This window comes from Dermochelys coriacea, chromosome 9 (genome assembly GCF_009764565.3).
Source record: "Dermochelys coriacea isolate rDerCor1 chromosome 9, rDerCor1.pri.v4, whole genome shotgun sequence".
NCBI classification, from domain to species: Eukaryota; Metazoa; Chordata; order Testudines; family Dermochelyidae; genus Dermochelys; species Dermochelys coriacea.
Genome location: NC_050076.1, coordinates 33,000,177 through 33,026,761, shown reverse-complemented (window position 1 = coordinate 33,026,761; position 26,585 = coordinate 33,000,177). Strand labels below are relative to the sequence as shown.

The 26,585-nt window shown below is 39.4% G+C and overlaps 1 protein-coding gene across 20 annotated transcripts in view; it reads right to left on the bottom strand.

The window, feature by feature from the left end:
* Window positions 1–26,585, bottom strand: part of TFDP2 (transcription factor Dp-2) — a 168,478-nt gene that overhangs the window by 82,899 nt on the left and 58,994 nt on the right. For 3 of the 20 annotated variants that reach the window (XM_043492902.1, XM_043492903.1, XM_043492905.1), the window contains exon 1: window positions 11,546–13,224. The exons of the other annotated variants lie outside the window; for them this stretch is intronic. The gene's annotated coding sequence lies outside the window, so the exon portion shown is untranslated. Of the gene's footprint in view, window positions 1–11,545; window positions 13,225–26,585 lie in introns of those variants that run through there. 20 annotated transcript variants of the gene reach the window in all.

Below are 26,585 nucleotides of genomic sequence, written 5' to 3'. Positions count from 1 at the left end.
TGAATCGCAAAACCCATTTAAAAATTCTCTGGGAGGATATGGCTTGCCCAAGTGATCTCTCTGCTATGGCAATAAAGAATCATGGTGGTTTCCTAATGGGTTTGATTCTTTGCAGGTAGAACGTTGGGCAAGCCAGAGATCAAGAGACTGAAGTCTCTTGTCTTCAGTGGAAGTGGGGGATTTTAGGAAAAATATAGGCGAGTAAAGACGGAACATCCCTCGATTGGAGGGAGGAAGGCATGAATTGATAGGTGTAATTGCAATGAAATAATAGAAAGACAGTCTGGAAAAACTGGGATGCTCAAGGTGTCTGATGAATGTTGGTGGAGTTGTGCCCAGGCCAAAAAGTGTCTCCATTAGGCCAAATAGCAGGTTGTAGTAGAATCGTTTGGTTAAGGATCGCCTGAACGGGGCTGAGCATGTGTGTTCTATTTCCAACAGCCATCCAATCACCTGGCCATGAGATGGAGTGAGCCCAGATTGGGATGCTTGATTTTTTTTTTTTGTTTTGTTTTTCCATCCCTGTCCTGGGTTAGGACACCCCAGAATGGGCAGATCCTGACTGGGTGGTGGGCAGACATTGTTAGAAGTTCCATGATCCATAACTGTCTGAGCCAATATGATGCCAAGAGAATGATGATGGCTTTATGTTTTCTTCCCTATGACCTATGGAATTAGGGAAATGGGAGGAAAGACTTATCTGAGGTTGTTTGTCTAGGACAGCAGAACAACATCACCCTGGGAGAAGAGTCACGACCCATGGCTCCTCTGGAACAATATAAGGGGAGCTTTCTGTTTGTTTGGGATGTGAATAGGTGCCATAATGGAGTACCCTATTGTGTAAATATTTCTCTTAAGACTGTGTTGTGAACTGCCCACTCGTAGCCTGTCAAGAAGGCCTTGCCTGCAAACAAGTTTTGAATACTTGGAAGGTACATAGCCTTATCGTGATATAGTTCCTGACACAACAATTCCAGTCTGGTGACTTTCAGGAAGAGCAGATGAGATCTCGCTCCACCCTGTTTATACAGACCACAGTGGTAATATTGTCTGACATTCACTGTATATGGAGTGAGTGTATGAGTGGAAGGAAGGCCTTGCACACACGGTGGACTACTTTCAGTTCCAATATGTTTATGTGTAGTCTGGTGTCTCGTGGGGCCCAGGTATCCTGAGCAATGTGGTTGTCCAGTTAAGCACCCCACCTCAGGAGGGACGCGTCCACCACGATGGTGGCCGGGGGATTGGGAAGGCTGAAAGGAATGCCCACCATGACCTTTTCCAGATTCAACCACCTTTGAGGGGGGTAATAACTCTGGTGGGAACAGCCATTTTGGAGTTGATATGGTCCTTGTTCGGTCAGTAGATCAAGGGGAACCACGCTTGCAGGCACTGCAAATGGAGTCTGGCAAACACTGTCAAGTACCTGCACACAGCCATGTGGCCTGACAGGGAAAGGTACCTGTACACTATGGTTTGTGATCTGCAGATAATAGATGAAATCAGGCTATTTGTTGTATGAAACCTGTCTGCAGGAGGGATTTCACAAAAATCAAGTCCAACATTACCCCTATAAAGTCTATTGTCCTTTTGAGTAACAAAATGGACTTTTCTTCATTTATGCAAATACATCAGGATAATAAAAGTTGTAGTAGAAACCCTGTTGCCAACCTGACCTCCTGATGACAATTGGCTCCTGCTAGGCCAATCTCCCAGTATGAAAATATCATATAGCCCTGGCATATGATCTGGGCTGCTACCACAGAAAACTTTCATAAATACTTTGGGAACAGTAGCTAACCCAAAAGGGAAGACTCGAAACTGGAAGTGTTCCTGGCCTACCATAAAATGGAGAAACTTTCTGTGTAATGGGTGAACGTACACATGGATATACAAACTCTTTATTGTAGAGAGCCACGAACCATATTCCTTCCTTATGGAAGGGGATTACTGATACCATCATCCAGAATTTCAGTTTTTGAATAAAGATGCTGAATGTCCTAGGAAAACTGCTGTATCACCAATACCCCTCTGTATGTGTATCCATCATAGGTTAGCAGTGCTGTGTCAATATCTTCCCCAGATCAGGGACAATGGGGAGCACTTCTCTGAATGATCAATAGATAATGGAATTTGCTGGGATAAGGAACTTCCTCCTCTGGTCTGAGAGATTTTTGGAGTTAAAAGTTGCCAAAAGACAAAATAAGTCAAAGTGGACAGGAAGGAAGGAAGGGCATGGACAGCCCAAGTGAGTGGTGAGTTGAATTGAGGGGAGAAGCCTCCATGTTTTAGCACACAATCCATGATCTGCAGCAGAAGGACCTAGGTGCCTCCAGAGGATCCTGACCCTCGCCCAAAGAATGTTCTGGAGTGGTAAGGAAACTGAGGCAGGGAAATGGTGTAGAATTTATTATTTTGTATGGATGTGTATTTCTCATGCTATTAAAGGACAATAATGTGCTAGACTCTGGGAAAAGTGTGTGCGCGTGTTGTATGCTACACTTGCTACATGTCTTTGGAGAAAGTTAAACCATAACCCAGAAGGATCACATCTTTGATGGAATCCTGGGAGAACATACTTTTAAGCTCCTGGAGTATCTTGGGGATCAGAACTGGTCCTGGGAGCCTAACACAGGTGGATTGAGGGGCTCCATTTCTGTGAAGGCATTTCCTCTCTTGCCTGCATCTATGTACCCCCACATTTCTTCATGCTAGTGTTTCCTATTCTCCCCCCATTCCAGGGTCCCTCAATCTTCCTCCCATGGGAGGGACTCTATGTGCATTCCCATTCCTGCAATACCAGTGTCTCCCAATGTCCCATGCCAGGCATTCTGTATGTCCCATTTCCTCCTCCCACAATATTGGGGTCACTATTCCACCCCCATGCCAGAACCTGTGTGCACTCCCATTTCCCCCCTCCATTATTATTGTCTGGGAGACAAGTCATTCAGGGTATGAACATATTAAACTCTACTGGGTGGGTGGATATTATTACACAGAAATGCATTAATGGATGCCATAAAACAGTTGTTTGATGTACAGAAAATTGCAGAGGTGCAGGAAGCTGTGGTTGTGCTCCAACATATGGCAGAGGCTCGAGGTGTCTCCGATATCTTCCCCACAAACCTGTAGGGTTCTGGCTATTGATGCTTAGAACATTCTCTGAAAACTTGGAATTGACCAGATGTGGAGTTCAAAAATTATCACATTACATATAGACAGAGAAATGAAATTGAGAGGCATGTAAAGCCTTAAACTCCTCTTCAGCTTATTAAAAAAATGTTGCTTCATGCATATCTGAAATGTTTTAATATCACATTTCTTAAACTTGTATCAACCAACAAAAAATTGTTAGTAATTAGACCTGGCCAAAACTTTTCAGAAGTTTGTTTTCTGAAGGTGGGTTTGTACCACATCAGAACAAGATCAGAATTTACTGAAAATTCTCAGTGAATTGAAGACTTTTATTTTGGAAACAAACCATGATGCTTCTGATAGTAAATGTGAAACTGCTGTTGCTACTGACTAGTCAGTAAATGACAAGAATGTCATTTTCGCTGAGCCATTACATGGGCTCCAAGGGTCCAGGGCAGCATCTCCAGGTGGACTGGGTACCCAAGTGTAGTCCAGGTGGCACTGCTGCCCCAGAGCTGCAGATCATGGGAGAGCTAGGCTAGAGCTAGGGCTCCCAGGCTCCAAGCAGGGAGCCTGGAAGCTCTGGCATGGCAAGGCTGCCCTAGAGCCTAGCTGAAACTCTCAGGGCTTCTAAACTAAAGCTTCCCACTTTAAGCAGGGAGCCCAGCGGAGCTGGAGACTAGAAGCCTCTGAATCTCCAACTCCAGGGCTGGCATGATCCAAGGAGCCTAGACAGCCCTAGCTCCAACAGGAACCCAGGGGGCTAGCTTGGTCTCTGATGCAGAGTGAGGAGCTTATCCAGTTCCAAGAGCCCAAGCCAAGATCCTGGGGCTGGGTTGACCCCTCCCGTGGAGTGAGAAGCCTAACCAGCCTAGGAGCACCAGATCCAGTGGCTGCCTGCTGTAGAGTGGGTTGAACCTAGCGGCCTGAGAGACATGACTGCAAATGGGGATCCTAGGGCTGAAAGGCTCTCTGCTGGGGCGCTGTCCACCCTGGGACATCAGCATGTTTCCAATGGAAAGTTGCCTAGCTAGCAACAGAAATTTAGTTTAATTTGCAATAGATCTGACCAAATATTTTGTACAGTGAATCAGCAGTTTCTGCTTAAATTAAGTTTTGTCAGATAATTTCCAACCAGCTCTAATATGTTGCTGCATTTCAGGATTTGTGTTGCTGCAGTTTTCATTTGATTTCATAAAGGCCTTAACAAAAGAAATCCACCACTCTTTATACTGATATTTACATAGTTTTAAAAGACTTAAATTTATATTATTGCTAAATTTTAGACCATTATTTTTTTTACCAAGAAGTCAATTCAGACAACTACAGTACTTTAATTTCTCCCAGCACTCAATCATCTACAGATAGCTTCCATCCGATTACTTTTTTTCAGATCTGTGAAACTGCTGCTTCTCTCAGTTCCACTTGCACTGGGCCTGTGTTTTACCACACCAACAGCCAAGCAATGTGAACTCAGCCAAGTACTGTGTGTTATATTTTCTATGCCCATGTGCTTTTTATGTTAATATATTAAAGTTTTTGGTTTAAACATCTACCACAAAGTATTGAGGAGGTACTAGGTGACTGAGTTAATGCTTTCATGTCCTGACTTTTGAGTATTAATGTAATAAGATTACATAGTTAACTTAATTTCATGGCTTATAATATAACAAACATTCTTGTTTTAAGGCCAAGTCCATAACACTTATGTCCATCTACCTAACTAACCCAACTACCTTGGCACAAAAGCATTTTTTCAAAATGTGGCAATGATGATGTATTTGAGTCAATATTTTTTAGTGTGACTTCTTATGCAAAGCAATCTGGATGACCACACAAGATCACCTTTAGCCTGTTTGTTTTACAAATGCAGAAGATACAAACCCTGCCAAAAAAGCCTACAGTCTAAATTTGACACAGGCATCATCCTTCAGCCATGGCTTATATATGAGTTCACTGTCACAGTGATGCAGACTTTTATTTTATTTTATCTAATCTGTCTCTCCACAAATCCCCTTTTGATGGTAAATGCACTGCATCAGAAAACAATCTAAAGTGACCTCCTTTAAGATGCATTTTTCCTGCCCTTCTTGCATAACTTTTTTGCTTCATTATGATTCATAAATATGGACTGAAATGGCTTTTACAGCAGGGTCTAAGGGATCTTACTGAATTTTTACCTTAGAAATATCTCACATGCTGAATTATTCTTTTACCTTCCACTGAAAGGGTGAAAATTCTGAGTCTTCCACTAAAAGAGCAATAATTCCACATGTTTGTCAGGGTGTTTGAGTTAAACAAATATTAAGAAAAAAAGTTTTCAACAGTGATTAAAATATCCTCTCAACTTTCACTCCCTTACAATGTCATAGTCCAGGTACTTAAATGACCATGGCAACCGTACTAGCCAATCACTTCATATATATTTAAAAATAGAAAGTAGTTTCTAGAGTCTGTTTGTGTAGATCAGTGCATGTGCACCCCAAGTCAAGGAAATGAGTTTGTTTTGAAAGCAGTAAGGCCCACTATCATTCTTATCTCTTGTATGAGTGAGTTCCATATTCTAGGTCTAGCTCTGCAAAAGTAGAACAGAGCTGCAGTGAGAGGTCAGGGGCATGAGAGAGAGAGATCTCAGGTAGCCAGGACCAATCCCATGGAGGGCTTTGAAAATCAGGACACAGCTCTTGAACTAGTCTGTTCACTGGAGAGCAGAGCACTGGGGTGACAGGTTCACAGTGCTCATGGTTATGAAAGATTGGATGCGGTATTTTATATCGGTTTAAATTTTCTCAGTAGACATGGCTTTATTCCTAGTTATGAGTTGCAATTACCAAGCCTGGAGGTTACCAGTATTCCAGCAAAAATAGGAATATCAAAACTTGATACGTCTAACGTTTAAAAAAAAAAAAGAGGCAGGATTAAAATCCCTTCAGGACTTATTTGTACATAATAAAAAATGTAAAAAGGACAGACCTGTCTCTTTACAGGTCACCTTTGAATAGAAAACAGCAGACTTCAGTAATGAGTATTCAACACAATTCTGTAATCAACTTACACAGTGTCTGTAAAGCCTTTAAACATGGAAAAACACTAAATAAATGCTAAGTATTAATAGTGTCCTTTGTATGAGGACCATAGACAATAACAAGATTATGCAAATTATCACATTTCACAGAACAAGCATCAGCAATAATGCAAGCATAGGCAAAGATAGTTGAGCACAAAGTGGCAGATTTATCCCCTACATATAGTAATCCTCTCATATGGATGAAACGGATCAGCATAGATAGATAACTAGCTCTTCTATAGTGGTTTTTCATCCATAGCTCTAAAAAAGCTTTAAAAGGAGTTTGATATCATTATCCTCATTGTACAGATGGGGAAACTGAGGCACGGAGCAGAGAAGTAGCTTGCCCATTGTCATACCCCAAACCAGTTGCAGAGCTGGGACTAGAACCCAGATCTTCGAGTCCCAGTCCACTGCTCTATCCACTAGGCAACACTGCTTATACAGGTCAAACTTGCTAACTTGTGTGAAAACTACAACCTGCCTTGTCTTCACTAGGATTTTACCTCAAGTCAGCTAACCTGAACTGAGATCACTTTTTTTTTTTTGTAGTGAAGACAAGACTCAAGTATTCTAAATCTACCAGATCCTCCTTTCAAGTTTTGTGCAGACACAACACATACTCCCTGCCCTGAAGAACTTAGTCAGTGATCCACGTGTGAAACAGTATCTACTATTCTGTGTTTGTACAGCACTCAGCACAATGGGAGCCTACTTTCAGTTGGTCACTAGAAATTGCCATGATAAACATAACTATTAATAATCATTAGCATATTATGACCCCTGGTATCTAACTATTTTGTCTGTCTGCACTAGATGGGAAAGTCCTTGGTCACAGAATATCAACTTTGTTTATTTTACTAAGCACTTATCATAAATAATACGTAGGTGCTAATAAAAAATAGCCAGTATGGCTTTGTGTTTTCTCCCAAGCTGCCCTGCACTCTTGGGAAGAGCTCTCCATAAACATCTGCTACCTCATTATCCTTCTTAAAACTCTTCTTTGCAATGATGCCTTCAATAAACTTGACAAAGGTTAGGCTGCTGGGTAAGCAGATACCACTGCCTATCATGCTGATCATTGTCTCATTGTTTCCTTGTACTCCCCTCTTCTGTAACTATATGTTGTCTCATCTTATAATTCACTAGTAAACGCTTTGGGGCAGGAGCCATATTTTTGTTTTGCTTGTACAGCTCCCAGCACACTGGGGTCTGGGTCTGACAAGGGCTCCTAGGCAGTATGGCAATACAAATAATAAAGCAATTACTCCTGTATGCCTAACCCACATCACATATTTCCATTGTTTGTATTTTGTGTGTACAGCACTATGCACTACCAGCACCCAAGTAATTTTTTTAAAAGGTTATTCTTCCTTTAGGAACTTAAGGCAAGAGCTTCAGAGATAATCCAAGGGACTTGTTTACTTTTTGAAAATATTAACTATTTCAAATATTTTGTTTGCAGGTACTATTTTCCATTAAAAAAACCTGTCCAGCAATCAAGCCTGCATCTATAATCATACTGTACAAAAAACAATGAACAAGATAAGTACTGTTAATCACTGGTCCAAATTCAAAATAAGGAGCTATCATGAATAAGTGCATTAAAATGCTGCTGTTCTCCTGACAGAGAGGTATCTATTTTTTTCAGTCAATATCTGTCACCATTATTATAGTGCATCATGGAAGACCACTAATGCTATTTCTTGTTTAGAAAATACAAACAGTATTAAATGAATTGAGACCTATGCCTTTACATGACATTGGAGGGGAAAGATGTGCTTTTTATCTACATACATTACCAGAAATTTCATTTACATGATATTTAGATTTAAGTTTTACTCCTATAACTTCATTAATTAAAGTTGCTGTGTTATAGAACAAAAATTTAGCCAATTTTTATGAGTCAATCATTCCACGACACTTATTTTAGATACTTAGTCTGTACACTGCACCCTGACATACAGCATTGACTGCTATAATGTTACAGTCTTTTATAAAAGACACAAAGCTACAGATTTTTCAATTATTTTTCTGTTTAAATTCTGTCAGGTCTGAAACTTAGTTGAAATAACAGTCAGAAACAATGTCAATTTGGGAATATATAAAATCTGTCGTTGCTTGTTTGAAGCAAACCATGTCTGAAAGGAAGCATACATCACCCAATTGGGGTAACAGAGAATACATTTCAACAAGAAAGCAAGCCCTTGCATTTAACAGGAAAGAAACATATTAGATTTAACATTTAAAACCTAGGAATGAATATTCAACTTGGGAAACGTTTGGTCGTCATGTTTTATCCTGAATTAATAATTAAATCATTGTAAAGAGTAAAAACTGTACCTTAGAGAGCTTTTAATTGGCAGAGCTAAACCTGGTCTAAAAGTTGTGAAATATTTAAGATATTTTGCAATAAGGATATGTGATGATTCTTCATGATTTGATTTCTATGAAGTTAAAACATTTTAAAGGCAATATAGAAAGTACTACATAATTGGATATCATGAGATGTGAATTGCTTCATTTGGTACCTGTATTAGGGAAAAAAAAACACAAACAAAAAGTTATAGCCTCAAGGAACAAAACCATACCATCCAGTATTTGAAAATGAGAAACACCGATGTGGGGAGAAGAAAAAACAAAACAGAAAAATCTTTTAACTTGTACACTCCTCTAGACAATATGCTGGAGGATGGAAAAGAAAATGGTAAATATTTTGCTTTTAAAAAGAGGGTTTGTCTGTCCCAGCCAGGGAGAATTGTCCTGTAAGATCAAACATCATCATCCGTTCATACAGCTATCCCTTATATTACAGTAGCATCTAAAAATTGCTAGATGTAGTACAGTCATATGAAAAGAATACAGTCCCTTTCCATGAAGAGCTTACAGCTGCAACCCCAAACCTGCAAGTTGATTTATGTGAGCAGATCTCTATGCCTGAACTAGAGTGACCAGATGTCCTGATTTATAGGAACAGTCTTTATTTTTGGGGCTTTTTCTTATATAGGCACCTATTACCCCCACCCCCTGTCCTAATTTTTTCACACTTGCTATCTAGTCACCCTAGCCTGAACAGAGTCCCAATAACTTCAGGCTCAATGTAGTATCCCACCCATGGAGAAAAGTTTGAAGAACTGAAGCCTTTGGTGCCAATTCTCTGGATCTTTGGGAACAGACCCTTACACCCATATGGTCCTGATCCTGCAACTGGATCTCACTAACAAATTTAGTGTGCAGCATAAGGATAAGCCTTATTTCAACAACATAAGGTTATTACAAAAAATGTGAAGCATTACAGATCATGTCTGATGTGAAGGCCCAATATTTCAATGGAGCTGCATTCATGACCCCTCCCACATGAATCCAGTTGGAGAATCAGAGTCTAAATTTTCTTTATCTTACTAGCAATAAATCTTAAAATTATGTAAGGTAATAGAATAAAGGAACAACACAGCAAGAGAAAAAACTACATTGTTTAATCATCAAGGACATAAACTCAAGTCTTTGATCCATTCAAACTATTACAAATTTTGATGCTATATTATATAATATATAAAATAAGTATCAAGCACATGGCTTCCATAAATATTTAAATAAATCAGTTAACCACCACTCTCTCTTACCCACCCTATTAATTGACAGCTATGAGCTAACTGACTCCCTCTTCATAGACAAAATATTTTAATTGCTGTAGATCTTGCTCACATGTAGGCCCCTTAGGTCAATCACTATACTTTATTTAGGAAGCAAACAGAACAATTAACCTCTAAAATAGCTCAGCCTTTTTACATGTGAATTTCATTTTAAGCTTTTCTACTGAACCTCAGATAACCTCTAAGTTTTTGGCTGGCTTTAACACATCTAGATAGTATTTAGTTATTTGGGGCAAAAAATGAATTTGAATAAAAAATATTTCTTCCAAGTCAGTTCCCTATACTTGATTTAACCCAAGTAAAAACCCACTTTTGCAGATATTAACTCATTCCCAGATAATACACACCTCAGATTTTTTTAAAAGCCAACAATAAGAAAATCAAAGTTTCCAAGATACTACACTGCAATTAAAAATGCAAAGCATCAAATAAAATTTAATTCCCATAAATTTTCTTTAGACACGATCTGGTTAAGCCAGATTTATTACCTCCTCACCCTCATCAGCTACTGTGAACTTTGAATGAAACAACCTCAATTGTAACAGGAGAGACATCTGTTTCTTTTTTTCTGAATCAAATCCTCATCAGGAGTTTCCCAACTCAAAAGTCTGTTGTGCATTTTTTTTTAAATCAAATCTTGTTGATTACTTCCATGGATTTATTATTATTTTCATGATTATGATCACATTACAACTTTATTTGACAAAGCTAAAGTATTAGAAAGATTTCTGGCTAAATTAAAACAGTTATGTAGTATTGGTCTTGGTAACATATGTATTGGAAAAAAAACCCACAGAGTACTACTGCTCATACTTCAGGCTACTTAAGTATATACACTTATTCCGGGTATCTCAAGTGTACTCACTCCATTTCTTGCGAACATACAATAGTAAAGTCTTTACTTACATTGTTCAGATCTAGGCAAGATTTCATTTATTATATTTTCTTGCCAACCCAAATGAAAAAAAAAAAAATCTAGCATAATGGCAGTTACTACCCCAACAAGCAGACACCAAATGGTGCCACCCACACTCTCACACTGTGCCTCATAATAAACCATAAAGCAGTGGAATGCACTGGCCCCTTTATGAGCAAACAATACCCTGGCTTCATTAGAATACAGCTGACATTTTCAAAGCACAAATACTTCAAGAGAATTGTACTAGATAAAAGTTATTATAGTGAAATACCATGTAATAAAATACATACATCTTAACCTACTTTTAAGATATTTCTAAGGATCTAAAAAGAATAATATTTTCTCCTTTTGCACATTTTTTGAAAAATAACTAACAAACGTATAAATCATAAAGGGCAAAGTTCATTATACCAATTTAAAATAGGTATAAGCATTTTGGCTAGTTTTAATGGCATGAGGCCACATTCAATATTCCACATTCAATGCTTTAATTAGCCAACACCACTTCTGACAACTGAGTTAAGGAAAGAGGAGGTAAAATAATTCCCAAATTTTAATCTATTTGTTTAGACATGTAAATGACAAACTAGGCTAATTCTTTACCCCTCCCCCCCAACACACTGTAGTTTTCTTGCTTGCAACTTTCAGGAATGTCTTAAATGTAATATGCTAGGAATTCTTTATTAAAAAAAAACATCAGCTGTTCCAAAATACCAAATACTTTCTGCAAAATACTTATACAGCAGACAGAAACAAAACGATCTCTCTTACCTGGACTAAGGAAGCATGCCTCTCACAGCAGTACCAACAACACTCTACAGTCTTTGTTACCATTCAGAGGAAACTTGAGACTGTGCCAGACATGAGCAATCAAACTCAGAACAAGCCCACTTCAAATACTTCGCTAGAATTCCAAAAAGATGCTCAAGATAGATGTCCTATGGTAACTCTAATTGATAAAGATGAAACACTTAACTGCAGTAAAACATTTGACAAAACTGGCATACCATAATCTGCAGAATGAGCAGCACACTGTCATACTCTCCAGCTTTTTAAAGCTCACACTTCTTACTTTTAAAGATTTTAAAATAGTTTTTTTACTCATGCCGATGTTTTATAATTTACCATTCATTTTGATTCAATTTAAATAGTCATAGCACTACAATCTATAGTATAAAAATCTAAATAGTGAAGCCTGTATATGCAAATTATAAAAGTTGGAATGTTCTTTTGGTTCCAGGCTGCATCAAAAACTTGCTATAGCCTCAGAGCAGGAAGCCTTAACATTTCTTGAAAGCCAAGCAAAACTACCACAAGAAACTGAAAGAAATCAATTTTTTTTATTTCAGGGCCAGATTCTGCAAACACTTGCTTTTTTCCCCTTTTTCATCCCAGAGCATCTCTGCAGACATGGGAAGCAGTATAGTATCACCATTCATTCTTGTCCCTGGCATGTTCCTTCACTAAAACCAGCCTGGTCATGTCTCTGCATACAAGTCCCACAGTCTAGTTGATGGTCAGCTCAGAGTCAGACTGACTTTGGTTGTATTTGTATTATATTCTTTGGCATCCTCTCATGTGTTTGTCTTCTGAAGCGTCCCCATCATCACCATCATCATCATCTTTGACTGTAGTCAGTCCCATATCCTGAGTTCACTCCTACTCTCTAACTTCTGCAGACCCTTGCAACGTCAGTAATTTTACCCACATAAATAGTCCTATAAATTTATGCTTGTAAAATTACTTGTATGTACATGTTTGCAAAATTTGAACTTAATTGCTCAGCTCTGAGCAAATTATAAACTTTGAATTATCTGCTCAGCTTTCTTATTTTATTTCTTATTTCTTATTTATTCTTCCTATCATCCTCTGGTCTTAACAGCTTGTTTGATGCTTTGACCAGCAGGTCCATTCCTAATGTCAGTGAAGAATAGCCTAGAAATAATATTTTTATTTACAACTTGCTAGGACCCATTGCCCACAGACAGGATCAGAACTATATTGTACAAAGCCCTGTACAAACACAGTCCCCAATCCTGGAATGAACACCATGTACGCTGACCCCAGACGCTGAATGGGGCTCTGTGGGTGCAAGGAACCATAGAGGCAACTATGGTCCTTGCCTTGAAGACCTAACAATTTATGGCCTCAATCCTGCAATAAGAGGTGCACAGGCAGACCACTGCACCCATGCAGAGTCTTACTGACTTCAGTGGGAATCCATGATACACAGGGGTCCACCTAGAAGCATCTCATTCTAGGATCAGGGTCCAATGCCTGTAACTACCATTATATTCAAGACAATTTTACTGAGTTATCTTTATTTCTCCATTTGCTGTTACAACTCTATCTTCCATGCCATTAATTCCAGCTCTAGAATATACGCTTTATGTTGCCACAAGCAGGAAAGCCAGTTTGGCAGGCCGTCTTCCACGTGCCCAAATAAAAAGCTACAAAGAAAACCTGTGGTCGTTTTAAGCTTAAAATCCTACATATATTTTCCTTTAAAACAATGTTTAAAAGCTGCTGTTCCTTTAAATGTCTCTCCTGGATGATTACCCAGTCAGTTCCTTACATATCTACATATCTTGAAGATGTCTGTCCAGTATGTGCAAGGATGAGAAAATTATGGAAAAACTTCACCATCTTTCAATTGGCATGATTAAAGTTGATAGCCTGACTAGTTGCCTGACAGAAGCATAGCAACTACTAGAAACAAAGTAAATAGGACTGAATGAATGAAAATTATTTTCTCAGCGAAGCATCTCTTCTTTCCCAGCTGGAAAGCAACTGTATAGGACAAATTATTTTAAGAAGCCACCCTCAGAGTTCAACAATTGAATAGTCAAGTTCACGAGTTTGTTCAGCCTGACCTTCCCCAGCACTTCAATTATATGACCGTATCTCTGAATTTATAGTAAGACTGTAGAAAAGCTGCCAGAACTACAAGTGCCTCTGTGGTGCCCCCTCTAGGTAACCTGGGGTGGGATTCACAAAGGTATTTAGGCATCTAACTCCCACTGATTTCCAGATGTTTTAATGGGAGTTAGGTGCCTAAATACATTTGTGACTCCTACCCTTGGTATCAAAGCTCCTGAATCATTCAGAAGGTGGTGGCCTGAGGAGTGAGCTGGGGCACATATTATGGAAAGGCAGAATACCACAACTATGCTGAAATGCAGGGATGAGTGGAAAGTAATTAGAAGCTAGATAAATACATAAAACAGGTAGGGACTGAACTTCAGAGGCTGTGAGAACCCACAACTCCATTTGCAGTCAATGGAAGCTAGACTTGCTCTGAAAATCAAGTCTGTTACCTACAGAAGATGAAATGAAGAAAAAAATTTTTTTTAATTAGAAACAGAAAAGGGTCATGGCAGATACTACCAATTGCAGAAAAAAATATTTACACAAAAATATCCTACCCTTAAGATGCCTTTTTTTAGAATTTACTATAGTCTATAATCTACAGAATATACTATAGATTAATGGATTTTAAGACCAAAAGAAACTATTATGTCATCTAATCTGAGCTCCTGACAACAGACTATGGATTTCACTCAGTGAGGTTCCTACATCAAGCTCAAGAACTTGTGGTTGAATTTTTCTCTTCTTTTAACTACTAATATTTAATGAAGATATTCATCACAAAATGTTGTTGCAACATTTTTAACAAGAGAATGATTAAACTGACACTTTTAAGAGAACATTTATAATGAATTATGAAACTAATAATTGTTTACTTGTCTCTGTTAGGAACTAATAATTTCTTGTATTTCCATCTCATACAAATATGGGAAAAATATATTAAGAACTAGAGAGGGCTTTTTAACATCTTTTTTTGTTTTACAATTAATTCTAGATTCAGAATAAGCAAGAATGACATTCTGCCTCTTCTCTAGTGTCCCTGTCAGCTTCTGCAGAAATTAAGCTTTCATTTTAAACACAGATTATATTTCCAACCCTATTGGTCACAAAGATAACCTTTTCAGTGTGAATACTACAGTGTGTCTGAAACAATTCCTGTAAAACGGGGGTTGGACTGCCACAATTAATCTCAGTGGGAGCTAACTTTGAAGCCTAATTATATCAGTGTAAATACTAACTTTAAGTCTTACTCTTCTGATCATTTTAGCAATGTATTTATACAGTGTGGCTGGATTCTATAAAAGTTAGAAATAAAAAGGATCATATTAGGTAATTAATTTATGTATTTTCAACCCATATCACGGTACCTAAACCTCAAACAATTACATGGAGATCCAACCCAGAAGGATAGGGAAAAGGGCCAGGTTTTCCCGTCATCTCCTAGTCTTATCTGCCATTTTAGTCAACTGAAAACTCATCAGCTTGTAATATCTTGACGCTTTTTACTGAATTTTCCTCATTGACTGGTGCTTGGGTTAACTTCTTGCCTTGATTCATGTATTGCATCTCATCTTTTCATCTCCTTTGTTCCATCTTCTCATAATGATCTTTCCTTTCTTCCAACTACCCTCTCTCTCCTCCCCTTTCCTTTCCTCTTCCCACCCCTTCATCAGCCCCCTCACCTCGCAACCTTCCCCCAACCAAAAATTATCAATAATTCGGAATATAAACAAGTATTTTATTATTAAATAAAAAACCTCACAGTAACAGGATGGCAGAAATCTGCTGATCCACCATGACAAGTGTTTGAACCCTGCAGAGAAACACTGTCTCTGAGTTAATGAGCCATACCTGACACAAACCTTAATATAAGGTTGATAGGCAGTGACCTTTGGGAGAGAATAATTTCTAGAACTGCCCATACAAAGGGAAAAAGCTTAGAACAAGGTTTATGTTTTACTTATAAATAAAGCCAAGCCCAGGGAGGAGAGTAAATTTGGACAATGAATTTGGTTCTCTGTGCTCTGGTGAGAATGGGGAGACACTGAGGCCTGGATCCTCAAAGGTATTTAGGCTCCTAACATTCACTGATTTCAGTGGAAACTAGGAACCTAAATACCTCTGAGAATTTGGGTCTCAGCCTATATATATTGGGTACAAGATATGGGTTTTGCAGACATGCTCTGCACAGAGTGAAAATGAAAAACGTCCTGAAATGGCTAACTGAAAAACAACTGCAGCAAAAAGAGCACACAGACCACAGCCTTACCGTAACAAACACAGACTGTGGGCCAACAAAAAGTTGTGGCTGCAACCTAACAGGCTTTGTTGCAATACATAAAGAAGCAACAGAGGTTTGCAGCCCAGCAGGCATGGGCAACCATTTCACCCACTTGCTAAATGGGCTGCTTATAAATACCAATCCTTTAGCAAAAAGCAAGAGTGGAAACTAATCAGAGGTAAACTTAGCAATTCTCAAGCAGGTTGTTATCGCAACTCAGTGCAAGAAGGAATCTGCCTTCCAGATTCTGGGTGAGCACACTGCCACAGACTACAAGGCCATAAAAAGTGCTGTCTTACAGCAGTGTGGAGATCTTTGAGGACAACATAAGAATGACCATACTGGGTCAGACCAATGGTCCATCTAGCCCAGTATCCTGTCTTCCAGCAGTGGCCAGTGTCAGATGCTTCAGAGAGAATGAAGTATTTATTAAGTGATCCATCCCGTTATCCAATTCCAGCATGTGGCAGTCAGAGATTTAGGGATACTCAAAGCATGGGGTTGCATGGCTAATAGCCACTGATGCACCTATCCTCCATGAATTTATATAATTCTTTTTTGAACTCGGGTATACTTTTGGCCTTACACAACATCCCCTGGCAATGAGTTCCACAGGTTGACTGTGCATAGTATGAAGACGTACTTCCTTACGTTTGTTTTAAACTTGTTGCCTATTAACTTCATTGGGTGACCGCTGGTTTGTGCTATGTAAAGGAGTAAATAATACTTCCCTATTCACTTTCTCCATACCACTCATGTTTTTACAGACCTCTATCGTTTCTTAGTTGTTTCTTTTCTAAACTAAACAGTCTGTCTTTGTAATCTCTCCTCATACGAAAGCTGTTCCATGCCCCTAATCATTTTTGCTGCCCTTCTCTGTACCTTTACTAATTCTAAAGTATCTTGAGATGGGGAGACCAGAACTGCACACAGTATTCAAGGTGTGGGCATACCATGGATTTAGAGAACGGCATTATGATAATTTCTGTCTTATTTATCCCTATCCTAATGGTTCCTAACATTCTATTAGCTATTTCTGTTACCATATGTTTTCAGAGAACTCTAGATTATGACTTCAAGATCTTTTTCTTAAGTGGTAACAGCTAATTTAGACCCCATCATTTTGTATGTATAGTAGGAGTTATTTTTTTCAAAATGTACAGTATTTTACATTCATCAACATTGAATTTCATCTGCCATTTCGTTGCCCAGTCACTGTTTTGTGACATCCCTTTGTAACTCGTTAGTTAGCTTTGAACTTAACTATCTTGAGTAATGTAGTATTGTCTGCAAACTTTGCCACTTAACAGTTTATCTCCTATTAAAGATTATTTATGAATACGTTGAATAGCACAGGTCCCAGTACAGAGTCTTCAGGGATGCTGCTATTTACCTCTTTCCATTCTGAAAATGACCATTTTTTCATACCCTTTAACCAGTTACTGATCCATGAAAGGAACTTCTCTCATCCCAGGACTGCTTAGTTTGCTCAAGAGCCCCAGCTGTTAGGACAGGCACTTTAGTTGGAGCACCTCAAGTTAAACAGAAGAGGGCTGGAGTTTCTCAGTTTCACCCACAATCCCCTTGGTCTTCTAGAACCAGGACTTATTAACCTTCTGGGCACACAGCAAAGTTGTTTTTAAAACAGGCTTATGGCAAAATTGTGGATTTATAAATAAACATGCAATCTGTGGCTTTGCTGCTCAAGTTTATGGTGGGGGGTGGAAGGTTGCAGATTTCATGCCCAGGAACTCTCCAGGCTGCCTGACTCCACCAGTAGGCAGCTCCTCAGGATGCCAGCTCCAAGCAACTGTAAACTGATAACTTGGGTGAGCAAATAGATTCTGGGGGTAGATTTGTGTTGATTTGTTTGGGGGAAGGGAGGGTGCTGCAGTGCGGGCCTGTGTGTGTTTGGGGTTATTGCGTGTACTGGTTGGGTTGTGAGGGTGGTTGTGTTGATTTGTGTCTGAAGAGTTGTGCTGGAGAATTTTGATCAATTTCTGCAGGTGGTGAATAAGGGGTAGGTGTTACGAAGAATGTGTATGTGTGTTTGGGGTTATGATGTGTGATTGTTATGTGGGTGGTTGTGTTGATTTGTTTGGGTGTGTGGGTTGCACTGGAGTTTGAAGTGAGTTGTACGAGTGGCAAATCAACCTTTGAAGAACTGTAGCCCTTAGACCAAGTAATCCATGATCTGTGCAGTCTCCTTCCTATCACTGACTCATTACAACCAATTGTTGCCTGCAAATTAGCTGTAAAATAGTAAGTATACTGAGTGGCTGAGTTACCTCTGACATCACAGTGGTCTGGGTCTGTTGGCAAAGATAGACACATGCTGTACTGTTTATTTACTTTGTGTACATACACACACCCACAAACACGGTGGGGTAGTAAAGAGACAAACAGTACAGTTGGAGCAGTAGCGGCTAGTCAAATTTTATTTTTCAGATGGGGAGTATATAATCGAAGAAAGGAATCAATTTTAAAAGAACTGGTTAGAGTTAAGAGGAGATTCTAGATCTTATCTAAAGGATATAATTATGAATTCCTTTCCTGATTTACCAGAAAATAGTAAAATAGAAAGAAACCCTAATTTGTGTTACCCCTTCCTGAGCAGAAATCTTCTCATAGTCCTGCAAAGGAGACCTCTAGCAAACAAAGCAGTTAAGAACATTTAATACATTAATATTCTGGTCTGCTGCTTCTGAAAGTATTGTCACATAAGTTATTCATGTAATAAAAAAATCTGAATGAAGATAAGCAAATCTGGCTCAAATGACCTGAGTGAAATGACTGTGTAATATGAAGAAATGTCAACAGACTGATAGATCTTATTTTTAGTGTTATGTGCTCTGCTAGTTTATACAAATCAATTTTTGTAATGTACAGTTGTAACGTTACACCTCTGAGAAGTCAGCTAACTTTCCCCTATACTCTATTTCTCCATTAAAAATAGACCAGAGCAAGCTGGTAAAGTGACCGGTAAGAATCGTGAACAGCCACAGGAAAATGGAGAGTAGGAAGAGCCAGTTGGGGAAGGGGCGCTGTCTCCCCAACCAACTTTATGAAGGTAAGATCTTTTCACATGGCAAAGTAAAATCCCCAAACTAGTGTAACAAAAACTCTCACACCTAGCTATGAGGGTTTCACACCTACTAATGGAAAGAGGAAGTTCCCCCTTCCCAGTGGGATCCACAATCTTGGAAAGTGCCCAGATAAGTCTTTCAAAGTGAAATTTTTCAGATACAGAAAGCTATTTTAAGTTATTTTTTCTGCTTTTATGGTGCCTCTGTATAAGTTGGGCTTTCAGTAATTAAGAGACCTATCTTTAAAAGGTGGAGGAACTTAAGGAGTCTCAACAGAACCGTAACATTTGTGAAGTAATGAGGCTACAGCATGATGTACACAAAATACATGATTGTGGCATAGGATATAAAGATTTTTATCAATACTTTTTTGAGATGACCTGAATAATTCATTCATGGATTTGCTATATGTAAGTAATGCAGCCATTCCAAAGTCATCCTGATAATGGTGTGGTGTAAGAGTTTACGTATTCACTGCATCTATACACAGACTGACCATTAAAGAAAGGGACGGTAGCATTGCCTATTATTAATGCCACCTGACACTTCCCATTAAGACCCGATTTTCAATTTCTTATAACTTTGCTTGTCTACAGGGGGATATACCCTGGAATAGCTATTACTTAACTATCCCATGATAGCACAAACTGGGTTCCCAAAAATCAGTAGATTTAAAAAAACAAAACTTAAGGCAAAGTTACAATAAAATGTTAACATACTACATCATACATTGAGTATTAACCTGTCCCTGAATAAGAACAGATCTGGCTAAAAGATTCTGGCTTGCTGGCTGGGAAGCCCTCCTCCTCCGAGTATGATAGAAAGAGTGACTAAATTTCTAAACATCTATCCTCTTTCTAGCACCATTTTGTGTACGTACTTGGTGTGAAAGCTTCTCCACTACCAAGATAGTCCATATTTTACTATACCACGATTTCATAGGAGGTGGTGGTGGTCACATTTCCAATAATGTGCAATACAAATCTAGCTGCTAAACAAAAAAAAATTTGTCATTCTGTTTAAAATGTAAATCCTCTACTGGGCATTAGGTAAGCAGGTCAGGGGATCTCAAGGAAGCTGGCATTTTGTCATAAGATTAATCTCTAATTATTTCCTCCCAAAACCATTTAATTTCTGGGTACAAAGAACGTATCTGCAAATATGTTCCCCTTTCCCTGTATCCCTCCAACAATATCTTCCTAGTAGCAAAAATATGATTGATCTTAACTGGAGCCAAATGTCATCTTTTCAGTAATTTATACAAATGTTCATTATGAGCTGCACAAATTGATGATGTGTATCTCCTTTCCCCAGATAAAGATCCATTCATTCTGATCAATTTATTTGTTCAAATCCCTCTCCAGTCTTCTCAGGTAGGTTGATGTTCTCTTAGCATCTTTTTCATTCAAAATTATATATGCCTTAGAAATTAAACCTGGTGTTCCAGCTTGCTCCTGGGTCAAATCCTCAAATGTAGGTTAAAGATTTCGCTAGCGCTCCCTCATATGCCCAGATTTTAAAATAAAATTTTGACTTAATATTGAAAAATAATATTTTTATATTATTTACATTATTACATACCTCTTGGTATGATTTCAAATCAGGAATTAGGAACAGCTCTCCAAATTGAGTAATCTCAGCTACTACCCACAATAAGTAGTCACTCTGATATTTCCTAGAGATAAATTCCTTATTATTAAAAAATGTAGCTAAGGGAGAGGAATTTAGAAAATTTGTCCAAAGCTACTAAGGCGGTCTGGATGAATGGGTGACTATTTTTGATGACCTAAACTTCTTTTTAGCCTAACAATTACTATGAATAGTTATATCTGAACTCCAGTCTTGTTCGAATGTTTGGATGTCTTACTGTTAAACCCAGCTGACCACATCTTTTAATTGTGGTGCATAATAATAAATAATAATAATAATAATATTACTGACTATTCCAAAGATGGAAAAAGGATTTAGACATTGTGAGTGAACTGTGACACCTAATTAGAAGAGGGGAAAAAACAGTGATTTTTACTTATGTCACAGGTAAAACAAACGAGTAATTATACTGATGTGAATTACACTTGTTTATTAATGCATAATGTAGTGAAAAAGATGAAGGGATAGATCCATCGTTCTGGAAGCAGAATCCTAATGCAAAATGCATTCACAATTAACACGACTTAAACCTTAGTAATATTAAGGCATAAAATTGTCTTTTATTCAGTTATCCATTAGAAAAGTAAATAAAAATAGAAATAAAAAGAAACAATTGGCATTGTATCTGTTTAGTTCTATCCTTAAATTTATGTTAAGGCTATGGTCGTCTTCTTTTGTATGCCATTTGAAAAGCAACAGGCTGAGATTATTATTGAATCTTGATATTCAAAAGCCATTCTAATACTTCTGGGATACCTAGGTGGATCCCCCTTATGCCATCCCTGTAAGTGTGAATGGGGCAGTTGTCTGTGATGTAGTGCATAATTTGTACCTCACCAGAGTCACAATTTGGCGATTCTCTTGAACTCATAGGTTCAAGATAAAAATTATACAAAATCATTCCCCCCCTCCCCCAGTTAGTACATTCATGTTGTTCATTCAACTATATTAATACTCTGCAGTTTAACAGCACCTTTTATGAGGATCAAAGTGTTTTACAAAATCACTGAGCTCCAACCCCACTCTGAGAGATCACTTCAACTATTGTATTGCAGCCACCTTTTGAGTGGAACATCCTAGCTATTCCAAACAATACACAACAGCAGCAGTTTAGGGTCAAAGGTAAAGAATACTGTATCCAACTGGTTTCAGAATAGCAGCCGTGTTAGTCTGTATTCGCAAAAAGAAAAGGAGTACTTGTGGCACCTTAGAGACTAAAATTTATTAGAGCATAAGCTTTCGTGAGCTACAGCTCACTTCATCGGATGCATTTATCCGATGAAGTGAGCTGTAGCTCACGAAAGCTTATGCTGTAATAAATTTGTTAGTCTCTAAGGTGCCACAAGTACTCCTTTTCTTTTTGTATCCAACTGGAAATTCATGGAACTGGAAGCTGGCAAGGACACTTAATAAAATGCCATGGGATATTTAATCAACACAAGTAGTCATCAGAACCTCTTGAGTCTCCTCTGAACGAAAGCACCTTCAATAGCATAGTACCCCTTAATGCCACATCTGTAACCAGACGGAAGAGTGTCAATTACTGAATCAGGCCAGGTCTATACATAAAACTTTTGTTAGTAATGTCGATTAGGGGTGTGACTTATTTAAAAAAATAACATTTCTATAATGGCAAACACACTAGTATAGACATACTGGCAAAATAATGCTTTTGATAGTATAGCTTAAACAGGGTCCCCATCCTGTTACGTTCACAACATACATCAGAGAAGTCAGATAAACAAATGTATTGCAACCTTCCAGCAAGAGAAACACTATCTCTAGAATTCAGAACACCACAAGAATCCCAAAAACAGGAACAAAGCAGACTGCTCCCTAAAGCTCACCCCACCTTACTCTAAGCTAACTGGCTGCAGAAAAGACTCTGATCATATGCTTTCCTGCAGATCCCCACAGCCTTCAAGCTGGACCAGGAAATTCTTTACAAATTACAGTGACCGCCTACAAATTCCAATGCAGTTTTCAATATACCACTCAAACAAAATAAGCATACTGGCAAAAGCATGTTTTTGTCAGTAAAAAAAAAGAAAAGGAGTACTTGTGGCACCTTAGAGACTAACAAATTTATTTGAGCATAAGCTTTCATGAGCTACAGTTCACTTCATCGGATGCAGCTCACGAAAGCTTATGCTCAAATAAATTTATTAGTTAGTCTCTAAGGTGCCACAAGTAGTCCTTTTCTTTTTTGCGAATACAGACTAACACAGCTGCTGCTCTGAAACCTGTTTTTGTCAGTATAACTGTTTACATGAGGGCTTTTGTCAGTAGAGCTATACCAGCAAGCCTTTTTGAGTGTAGTCTAGGCTTAAGTATTTCTAAAACTTACCATTTGGGTGTCCTGACTGAAACAATACTTAACTTCCTTCAAGGTCACTTATCAAAATGCTGACCAGACGTAAGCCTGATTAGCTTGTGAAATGTCTCAGTGTACACTACAAAGTTATGCTGGCAACGAACATGTTAAAAAAAAAAGTTACACTGCCTAGCCACATTTATACTGCTAGTATAGCTATGTTTACGAAGAGTGCTTCTGTCAGCTTAGCTAATGTAGTACGGGGTGAGGTGGCTAAGCAATGCCCACAAAAGAAATCATGTTGGCTTATGCTGGGTCTCCCTTACTGCATTCTTCTGGTATAGCTATACCAGCAAGCATTTGTAGTGTAGACAGCTAAGGATTACAGAATAAGTGTGGCTGCATAAAACACAACACATTAGGCTCTGTCTACAGTGGGGCTAAAACTGTCTCAATCGGTTTTGATCCTTAATGTGGATAAGATTTAGTTGCCTTGAGTTTTGTAATTTGGAACCCGACTCCCAAAAACCACCACTTGTGGTCATGTTTTTGCACTAGTTTCCAGTGCAATCCATTAAGTTTATATTATCTTTGTAGCCCTGAATTCTGGAACACAGTTATCAGAGATATCCTATAATCAGTTCTAACAGTTAAGACTAGCTGGAAATTGCTTACTATTTGATTTGAACATTAGTTTGAACTCTCCAAGGCTGGGTCAAGGACTATGATTATTTTTGAAGGAATTAGGATTGTTCCCTTTGGCTCTATGCCAGAGCCGAAGTCTGTGAATCTTCATGGCATGATGAAAGATGCATTTATTTTGATTAACATCTGATTAACATGATTTGATTTTTTTTTGTAATTAAAAACATCAAGCTGCAATAGTAGCAGACACTATAGATTGGGGTGGGCAAACTTTTTGGCCGATGGCCACATCTGGGTATGGAAATTGTATGGCGGGCCATGAATACTCATGAAATTGGGGGTTGGGAGGGGTAAGGGCTGGCTGGGGGTGTGGGCTCTGGGGTGGGGCAAAAAATGAGGAGTTCAGGGTACAGTAGTTGGCTCTGGACTGGGGCAGGGGTGCGGGTTGGGGTGTGAGGGCTGCAGCTGGCAGGGCGGGTTCTTGGGTGCAGGAGGGTGGGACTGAGGGGTTCGGAGGGCAGGAGGGGGTCAGGGTTGGGGTAGGGGGTTGGGACGCTGGAGGGGGTCAGGGACACAGGCTCTGGACGGCGCTTACCTAAAGCAGCTCCCAGAAGCAGCAGCACGTCCCTCCTCTGGCTCCTACACAGAGGCAGGCCAGGTGGCTCTGTGCACTGCCCCGTCTACAGGCACCGCCCCCACAGCTCCCATTGGCCTTGATTCATGGCCAATGGGAGCTGTGGGGGCAGTGTGCAGAGTCCCCTGGCTGCCTCTACACTTAGGAGCTGGAGGGGGGGTATGCTGCTTCTTCCGGGATCTGTGTGGAGCCATGGCATGCACGAAGTGGGGCAAGCCCAAGACCCCGCTCCCGTGGTTTGCCTACCCCGCTATCGATATTAGTCAGATTTAGTAATATAAACATTTGAAGTTGGAGTCTTCTCTTTTACAGTCATTTCCAAATCATCCCCATGGGATCTTAGTCTGCTTAGATTTCCTAAACTGCTGTGATTACATGTTTTTGGTTTCTTTAAAATTATATATACACATATGCAGGGCCACATGCTGTCCTAAAATGGGAAAAACCACAGAGAATCTAGGAAACTACCCAAATTTCCAGTGACAGTTTCCTCCAAATCATTCTCTTGGTAATGGCAGGCTTTGCTCTTTACAGGATAGAAGATTATGTTCCATAAGACCACAGCTCTTTGGCCATCCTGTAGAGGAGCCTTGGACAACTCACTTGGTTCCCCAGGCCCAATGGCAGCATGACCCCCTAAAAGCCAGTAATCTCATCCTGCAGATTTCCTTCACAATGTGTCACATTTCACTATCTTCCCTATAGCAGAGGGCAGAGTATTACTGTCATGCTGAGAGGTAGTGGTGACTGCATGGATCACAAGCTTCACTGATATTGATGGGTGTGAATACACCCTTCAATTCTCATGACTGTGAATAAAACGTGTGTGACCCTGCCCAGGAATTTTGAACTGAGCGGGTGGAGGGGCTTTACTGAGTATTGTTTGAGCAAGGGTGTATGCGTGTGTGTGCCCAAGTGTGAAGGAAGGCAGAACATAGAGAACCAAAGAATGAGGCAGACAGCCTGAAGAAGCAGCAGAAAGTATTCTGGGGAAGAGATTCTCTGGGTCAGGGTGCAGGCTGAAAAGAAGCTTGTTGGTGTCATGAGCAAAAGAAGCTGTTATCTGCTATTTGATTCCTTCTGTGTTCAGAGACAAAGAAATTGTTTTTAAATAACCAAAACTGCATCACAAACTCATTATCACAAATTTATCTTCTTAACTGGACCAACCTACTAGACACTGATTTTTTGACTAGCCACTCAGATTAAAAAAAGTGGTAGAAGTGGTGGAAGAAAAGAAGGGGGGGGGGGAATATAAATCAGGATCAGGCAGAGAGTTTCTTACAGGCCTGCTGTTGGAGCAAGAAATTGAAATTGGATAGGCAAGTTGAATCACCTGAGGACTTTTGGCCCCAAGAAATCACTTGCATTACAGCTGACCTAACACTCAACAATTGAAAAACCAAAGCCATGACAGAGCAGATAAAAATGTGGCAATCTGGGTCACTGACTTAATACAAAACCCCTCATTGCAGATGGTGGTAGGTGATACATTCATATGTTTATGAACATGTTGATTTACAGTCATTTTGCAAGTGCTTCAATTAAAAATTCTATTGGGTTAAGAAGTTTAAAAGTTCAGTCATAGAATTATAGAATATTAGGGTTGGAAGAGACATCAGGAGGTCATCTAGTCCAATCCCCTGCTCAAAGCAGGACCAAGACCAACTAAATCATCCCAGCTAAGGCTTTGTCAAGCCGGGCCTTAAAAACCTCTAAGGTTGGAGATTCCACCACCCCCCTAGGTAACCCATTCCAGTGCTTCACCACCCTCCTAGTGAAATAGTGTTTCCCAATATCAAACCTAGATCTCCCCCACTGCAACTTGAGACCATTGCTTCTTGTTCTGTCATCTACCACCACTGAGAACAGCCTAACTCCATCCTCTTTGGAACCCCGCTTCAGGTAATTGAAGGCTACTATCAAATCCACCCTCACTCTTCTCTTCTGCAGACTAAATAATCCCAGTTCCCTCAGCCTCTCCTCATAAGTCATGTGCCCCAGCCCCCTAATCATTTTCGTTGCCCTCAGCTGGACTCTCTCCAATTTGTCCACATCCCTTCTGTAAGTGGGGGGACCAAACTGGATGCAATACTCCAGGTGTGACCTCACCAGTGCGGAATAGAGGGGGATAATCACTTCCCTTGATCTGCTGGCAATGCTCCTACTAATACAGCCTAATATGCCATTGGTCTTCTTGGAAACAAGGGCACACTGCTGACTCTCATCCAGCTTCTTGTCCATTATAATCCCAGGTCCTTTTCTGCAGAAATGCTGCGAAGCCAGTTGGTCCCCAGCCTATACTGGTGCATGGGATTCTTCCTTCCTAAGTG